The sequence below is a fragment of the Aristolochia californica genome, unplaced genomic scaffold, assembly GCF_029961685.1.
Source record: "Aristolochia californica isolate CCGP_79_NKW_82.1479 unplaced genomic scaffold, dmAriCali1.0.hap1 SCAF_1, whole genome shotgun sequence".
Taxonomy (NCBI): domain Eukaryota; kingdom Viridiplantae; phylum Streptophyta; class Magnoliopsida; order Piperales; family Aristolochiaceae; genus Aristolochia; species Aristolochia californica.
In genome coordinates, this window is record NW_027181770.1 from 61,292,529 (window position 1) to 61,299,971 (window position 7,443).

A 7,443-nucleotide genomic window follows, 5' to 3' on the forward strand; every position below is an offset into this window, starting at 1 on the left:
AGATACAAACTGTACTGTATGAGTATAGAGACGTCATGCCTGAATAACTCCCAGTGAGGTTACCACCTAGGAGAGGGGTGGACCATCGCATAGAGCTTGAGCCCGGAGCAAGAAAGCTAGCACAAGCACCATACCGGATGCGCCCAAAGAGTTGGATGAACTGCGAAGACAACTCAACGAGATGCTAGACGCTAGGGCCAAGCAAAGCACCTTATGGGGCCCCTATATTGTTTCAGACTAAGAAGGATGGAAGTATGGGACTATGCATCGATTATAGGGCGTTCAACAAGGTAACCATAAAGAACAAGTACCCTATTCCCCTTATTGCATATCTCTTTGATAAGTTGAAAGAGGCGCGAGTTTTCTCCAAACTGGATTTGCGAAGTGGTTATTACCAAGTTCAGATTGCTGAAGGAGACGAGGGGAAGACTAGTCATGGTTATGCCATTTGGCCTAACCAACGCTTGAGCCCGGAGCAAGAAAGCCAGCACAAGCACCATACCGGATGCGCCCAAAGAGTTGGACGAATTGCGAAGACAAATCAGCGAGATGCTGGACGTTGGGGCCAAGTAAAACACCTTATGGGGCCCCTATACTGTTTCAGACTAAGAAGAATGGAAGTATGAGACCGTTCTTTGATTATAGGGCGCTCAACAAGGTAACCATAAAGAAAAAGTACCATATTCCCCTTATTGCAGATCTCTTTGATAAGTTGAAAGAGGCACGAGTTTTCTCCAAATTGGATTTACGAAGTGGTTATTACCAAGTTCAGATTGCTGAAGGAGACAAGGGGAAGACTAGTCATAGTTTGCCCTTTGGCCTAACCAACGCACCTGCAACATTTTGCACTCTCATGAACGAGGTATTTTCCGAATACTTGGACAAGTTTGTTGTTGTTTATTTGGATGACATCGTAGTGTACAACAAGAGTATGGACGAACACAAGGAACATCTTCGAAAGATGCTCAAGACATTGAGACACAATCAGCTGTATGTCAAGGAGGAGAAGTGCTCCTTGGGGTTGCAAGAGGTGCCCTTTCTTGGACATTGGATAGGGGGAGGACGGATATAGATGAACAATAAGAAGGTGGAGGTTGTGCGTGACTGGTTGATCCCTTCTAAGGTGCGCGAACTTATGAGTTTTCTTGGTCTTGCAAATTATTATAGGAGGTTTATCGAAGGCTTCTCAGCTATAGCAGCCCCCTTGACCGACCTCCTCACGAAGGACCAAAAGTGGCAATGGACGAACTAATGCCAAAGAGCATTCCAGCGGCTGAAAGACACCATGGTGGCTGAACCAGTGCTGCACCTTGCTGATTTCAACAAGCCGTTGGAGGTACATATAGACGCCTCAAACTATGCCATTGGAGGTGTACTAGAATAGGACACCCAGTCGCTTACGAGAGTAGGAAGCTCAATGAAACTAAGCAACGGTATACTGTACAAGAAAAAGAGATGACGGCGGTAGTACATTGTTTACGTCTTTGGAGGCACTATCTCTTAGGCTCCAAATTCACTGTAAGAACTGACAACGTCGTATCTAGGTACTTTGTTACACAAAAAAAAGCTCAGTCCAAAGCAAGCTCGGTGGCAAGATTTCTTGGCTGAGTTTGACTTTCAGATGATGTATAAGGCGGGGAAGGCCAATGGTGCTACAGACGCATTGAGCAGGAAGGTGGATGCACTAACTTTTACGAGGAAGAGACCAGCCATAATTTGGCACACATGGCACAGTTAGCACCAGCATTTTGCGCGCATGCAGCAGAGGAATAAATGTGTGCGACACCTTGCATTCGAGCGGCTGAAACCTCGCATATCACAACAGCCAGCACTTGCTTCACGCACAGCACTTGCGGTGCGGTAGCAGCAGAACATGAAGAGGCGTGCGTGTAGGCACAGGAGACATGCGCTTTGCGCAAGGCGCGTGTGCGTACATGAAGGACCATCTTGGCGTAGAAATAGAAAATGCGACTTTGCGGTTACGAGTCTTAGTAGCAATTACACAGGTCAGTGTTTCATTGCTAGACAGGATTTACACTAGACTTCGCCAAGACGCACATGCTTACAACATTGTGCAAGCTACAGCCTTGGGCGAGACGCGAATATTCTGGCTTGACTACGAATTGCTCAAGACCAAAGGTAATCGACTTTATGTGCCAAAGTATGATAACCTACGGCGTGACCTCTTGAGGGAATGCCATGATACCTAGTGGGCAGAACATCCATGTCAAAGAAGGACGTTGGCCTTACTGTCTGGTCAGTATTATTGGTCAGACATGGAGAACGATGTGGAAGAGTTTGTGCGCATGTGTCTTATCTATCAACAAGATAAGATCGAACAACACAAACTTAAGGGTTTGCTACATCCCTTACCTATTCCAAAGCGGCCGTGGGAGTCTGTTTCAATGGACTTCATCTCTGGATTATGTAAGAAAGATGGGTTGGCGTTTATCATGGTGGTGGTAGACAAATTTATGAAGTATGGTACATTCATAGCAGTGCCAAGTGATTGTACAACAGACAGAGCCTAAGAGCATTCATGACACATGTGGTGGAGCACTGGGGCTTGCCCACAATGATCATCAGTGATCGTGACCCCGGATTCACAGGGAAATTCTGGACTGAGTTATTCAAAATATTGGGAACATCTCTAAATTTTTCCACTAGTTTTCATCCTCAAAGTGACGGCCAAACAGAGTGGGTAAATGTTTTGTTAGAACAATTCATCAGCTGGCGAAGAGGTGGAAAGAGAAAATGGAGCTGGCATGGGTCTTATTGTATAACGTAGTAAAAAAGATGAAGAAACATGCTAGTTTGAAGAGGAGGGCGTCTTCTTTCAATGTAGGTGATCAAGTCCTCAAACTCAGACCTGAACAATTTCGTCACCTAAGAAGCAAGAAAAAAGGTCTTTTAAAGAAATATGAAGGCATCTTTCCTATCATTGAATGTGTGGGCAACCTCGCCTACAAATTGCAGCTGCCGGAAAGGTTTAAGTTCTACAATTATTTTCATGTATCAAACCTTAAACCTTATTTTGAAGACCCGGACCTGGATAGAATAGTTGACCCAAGAGCTCCAATGGATGTATCAACTACTTTTGTAACCAAAGTAGAGTATATTATTGTAGACCGACAGGAACGCCAAAGGGGCAAGCCCTAGAGGTCACAATACTTGGTAAAGTGGCAAGGTCAACCGGAAAGCGAGGCAACATGGCAAGATGCTGCCGAGTTGTGGCAGTTTGCAAAGGAGGTGGCCGACTATTGCCAGGGGACGCAGATAAGGGCGTCTGCCTTATGGCGGTGGGAGTATGTGACGGAGGATGAAGCCATGGTGTAGCCAGACACCAAGGCCGAAGACTGCAAGTTCAGTGCATAACAATAGCAATGACGACCAAGGCCAAGTGCAATGGCACAACCCAGAGGGGCACACACATATGGCCGGCTCGATAGCAGTTGCAGAGGAAGAAGACATACATGAGCTTGCCAGACAAATGCCCAAGCCGCAAGACGTGCAACGACCCCAGAACCTAGCAAACAGGTGCGCAAGTGGGTTGAAATGGGGTTACATGCGACCAGGACTCCAGGCGCATCCGCATGCGCGCAAAGCGGGGTTGCAACTAGGCGCATCCTGAGGCGCGCGAAGCAGGGTTGGACATTCAAAGGTGCCCCCGCGACCAGGGCGCCTCCGACACAAGAATTCAAACTTTTAGGAACTGGCGGGTTTTTGGGCGTCTTTAGATATTTCTAAGGGCCAGGGACTGAAGTTGGTTGGTTTCTGAGTATTTTTAGGGCCTTCTAAAGGCCAGGGGAGGAGGATATAAATAGAGGGACCTCTCCCATTGAAAAACACTCGGGATATTTTTAGCATTTTCTGCTTTTCAATTGTATAGAGAGAGTTTTTAGCCTTTGGCCTTCAAGAGTGTTTGGCCACCCTTTGTAACATTGTCTTCTCAATACAAAGTTGGTTTTTCTCTTCTATATCTTTGGTCTTTCCGTTGTCCTTTTTGTCTTGCAACATCTAGTGTGGAGGTTGGGTGGATGATTTGAGGCACAAGAAGGCTGACTAGTTTTTGGGAAGAGCTAGGCCGCACGAGGTAGATATTCCGCTTGGCTAGATGGACTTAGTCTAAATCTAACCGCGTGACAATGAGGCTGAAAAATTATTGTTATAAAAATATTTTTAATTGCATAAGTTACTACTATAAAAGCCCCACCCCTCAGTGTGGGTAATCTTTAGGATCAACATAAAGAAAAAAGAGTTTAGATTTTTACCTTGAGAAAGCTTGTTCATGGTTGAAGACCATTGCTTTGATGTCTTTTTATAAGCAACAAGTATTCGATCCATCTGGAAAAAAGGGAACCGATGAGTGTTGAAGCGTTAAACTTCCCCTAAGAACCGTAAAAATCATAAGACACCGTCCAAAATTATTTTACGATACCAACAAACAATCATCATGCTTTTTTATTTTTAACCTATTAAATTGAAACTAACAAGTTTTGTGGCCAGATGAGCTCGACTGTTTGGAACTTCTATGACAATTACAAGATTACTCTGAATAGAAATATAGTAAGAACTTGCAGTTTACTTCATCAAATGCCTTCTCCAAGCCTAATTTGATTATCAAGCCAAATAGTCCCTTGCTGCCTTGAGAATCCACTAGCTCATTTGCACAAGTTGGAATTGGTAATTTCCATAGAAGCTTGTGACAATGCTCACTAATAACATAGGGCAAAGCTCTGCTCGATCTAGTGGTCAGGACCTTGGCTAAGAGCTTATATCTATTGGACCAATGGGTTGAAGTTCAAATGGGGTTGCTACACCATCTATCTTAGGGATCGAAGCTCTAAAAGAGGCTCCCATACTTTATGTTGTGAGACACAATTTATATGGGGATAGATTACAAGATTATCCTGAACAAAAATAGTAAGAACTTGCAATTTACTTTGTCAAATGCCTTCTCCATGTGTAATTTGATTACCAAGTCGAATTGTTCCCTTTTGCCTTGAGAGTTCGCTAGCTCATGTGTACAAGTTTGCAATCGGTAATCTCCATAAAGCTTGTAACAATGCAAACTGATAACAAAGGGCAAAGTTGTCATCAATCTTGTGGTCGAGACCTTGGCTAAGAGCTTATATGTGCTAGAAAAATGGGTCGAAGTTTTGATGGGGCTTTTACACCATCTCTATCTCCCATATATGTTATCAGACCCAAGTGGAAGAATTCTTCAAACAACTCTCATTACATCATGTTTATTTTTGTTTTGTGAAAACTACTTGTTACCTTATTTTGTAGGAATTTTCACCCTATAATATAGAAGGGTGCTTTGTCCTTAGGCCTTGACTTATGCAAGGCAATTAATTTCATATTGTAGCAGTTGGGGTTAAGTAATAGAATCTAATGGTAGGGTTGTCTCTATAATTTTGTTAGTATTGTGTCCTCTTCTGCTGCGGATTATCTAGAACGCCCTTTCAATACTGAAGAAATTGATTTGGCCCCTCTTGGCCTTCCTAAGGACAAATCCCCTGGTCCAAAGGGTTTCAATGGTGAGTTCTAGTGTAGTAAAAAATTATGTACATGCATTTGTTAAAAAATGATGAATACCTTATAATTCTCTCGACTACACTTTAGAAACTAGTCTTCATTATATAAGTATGTTTTATTAGTAAACTAGCCAATTGAATCGGATGTAATCTGACTTGATCCCTTACTTAACAAGTCTTAGCTCATTTGGATCAAACTGAGTTGACCAATTCTGGTTTAATCATTTCCTAAACCAACCCCAATTCTGGTTTATTCTTTTGTTGACCTTCTACTTTGACATCCTTATTTACATAGTATCTTTTGTGCTAGAGAAATTGATCTTATACTTTAATATTTTATGTTGATAGGTCATTTGCATAATTATTAAAATTAGGGGGAGTTTCAAAAATCCAAGTTCTTAAATATTTTAAGTTTGAAATTAACTTAAGATTTACACTGAGCCTATATCACAACAAAAAACAGGTTTTGCCATTAAAAAAATCAGACAGTAAATTTAATTTTGGTGGAAGAAACACCACTTCTAGAATTTGCTGGGAGAATTTAGGGTTTAGAGTTTGGGGCTTTAGGAGGTTTTGGGGGTTTATGGTTTTGGTTTTAGGGGTTTGGGTAATTGGGGGGTTGGGGGTTGAAGATTTTTTCGGGGTTTAGGGGTTTAGTGGGGGTGTAGGGTTTAAATAAATACGAAAAAAGGACCTCATAATTATAGAGTCATGAACTCTAAAAATTGGGGTACTCTAGGCATTCTTCTTTTTTGGGTGCAGGCTTAGGCCATCCGGATTGGATTTCCCATGCCGATAAAAGGATTTTAAAAAATTCGAAAAGGGTTAAAAAAGCTACAATTAACTAAAGATATTATGGATTGTGAAACATAAAACGTTGTTATATTTCATTTTGTGGAGAATGGATTAAGATAAAAAAATAGGGGTATTTTGGTACTTCTCAAGAAATAATTTTCAGAAACATAAAAACGAATATAGATATTAAAGTTAATCTTTTGGGAAACGGGCAATTCGATTTCCGAGGCATGGAGCGCTCTTCCTTTTCTTTGGATTTCGAGGCATCTCATTGAACCCCGAATGGCAGGTGAGTTGGGTGTAGGGTTTAAAGAGGATCGGGTAGGAGAAGACTGTAGGGTATTCGAGTCTCCCACTCGCATCTCGTTCCCCATTCTTTCCCGCTTCACGGTTCGCCCCGCTCACCTCACCCATTTCGACTTCCCGGCCGATGGCTAGCCCTGTAGCCTCGCCTCGCTTCATTCCCTTCTGCCTCTCCTCGCTGTCGTCCTCTTCTTCTTCCTCTTCCTCGCCGTCACCACTCTTGCCACGCCTCATCCTTCTTTTTTCCCTCTTCCTCATCTCCGGTGACGCAGTCACCCTCTGGTTGCCATTCCACCGCGAGGTACGAAAGTCTGGCTTTGTTTTTTTTTTTTTTTGCTTATTCTTCTTAAATTTTTGATTAATTTAGTCATGGAGTGCACTTTTATTTTTATTTACATTTTGAATAGAGTCTCCCTGGCTTTCTGGTTTAGGCTTTCAGTTTTTAAAATACTGTAAAGCGATGTCTGTATTCCTCCCGCTGTGTGCAGGAAGAAGATCGCTGTGATGGTTTCTTATTGTTAGTTTTAGGGTAAAAGGTGTCCTATGAGACAGATCCTTGCTCTTCTCCTGAAACTCTTGGCTTTCTGAACTATGTCAGTGCACACAGCATGGCTGTTTCTAGGTTCCAGCTATTTCACCTGCTTGAATTCTACCTTTGCAATCTGGCCGTGCCTTGTGCACTAACAGACCTTGTTCCTCATTTATTTCTATTATATCCGTCTTTTGGCCCTCCAAAAAACCCAAATTAGTCTTTTTGCCCTATGTCTTATGAACTTATCATCTTGTATTGCCATATGCTCCAACA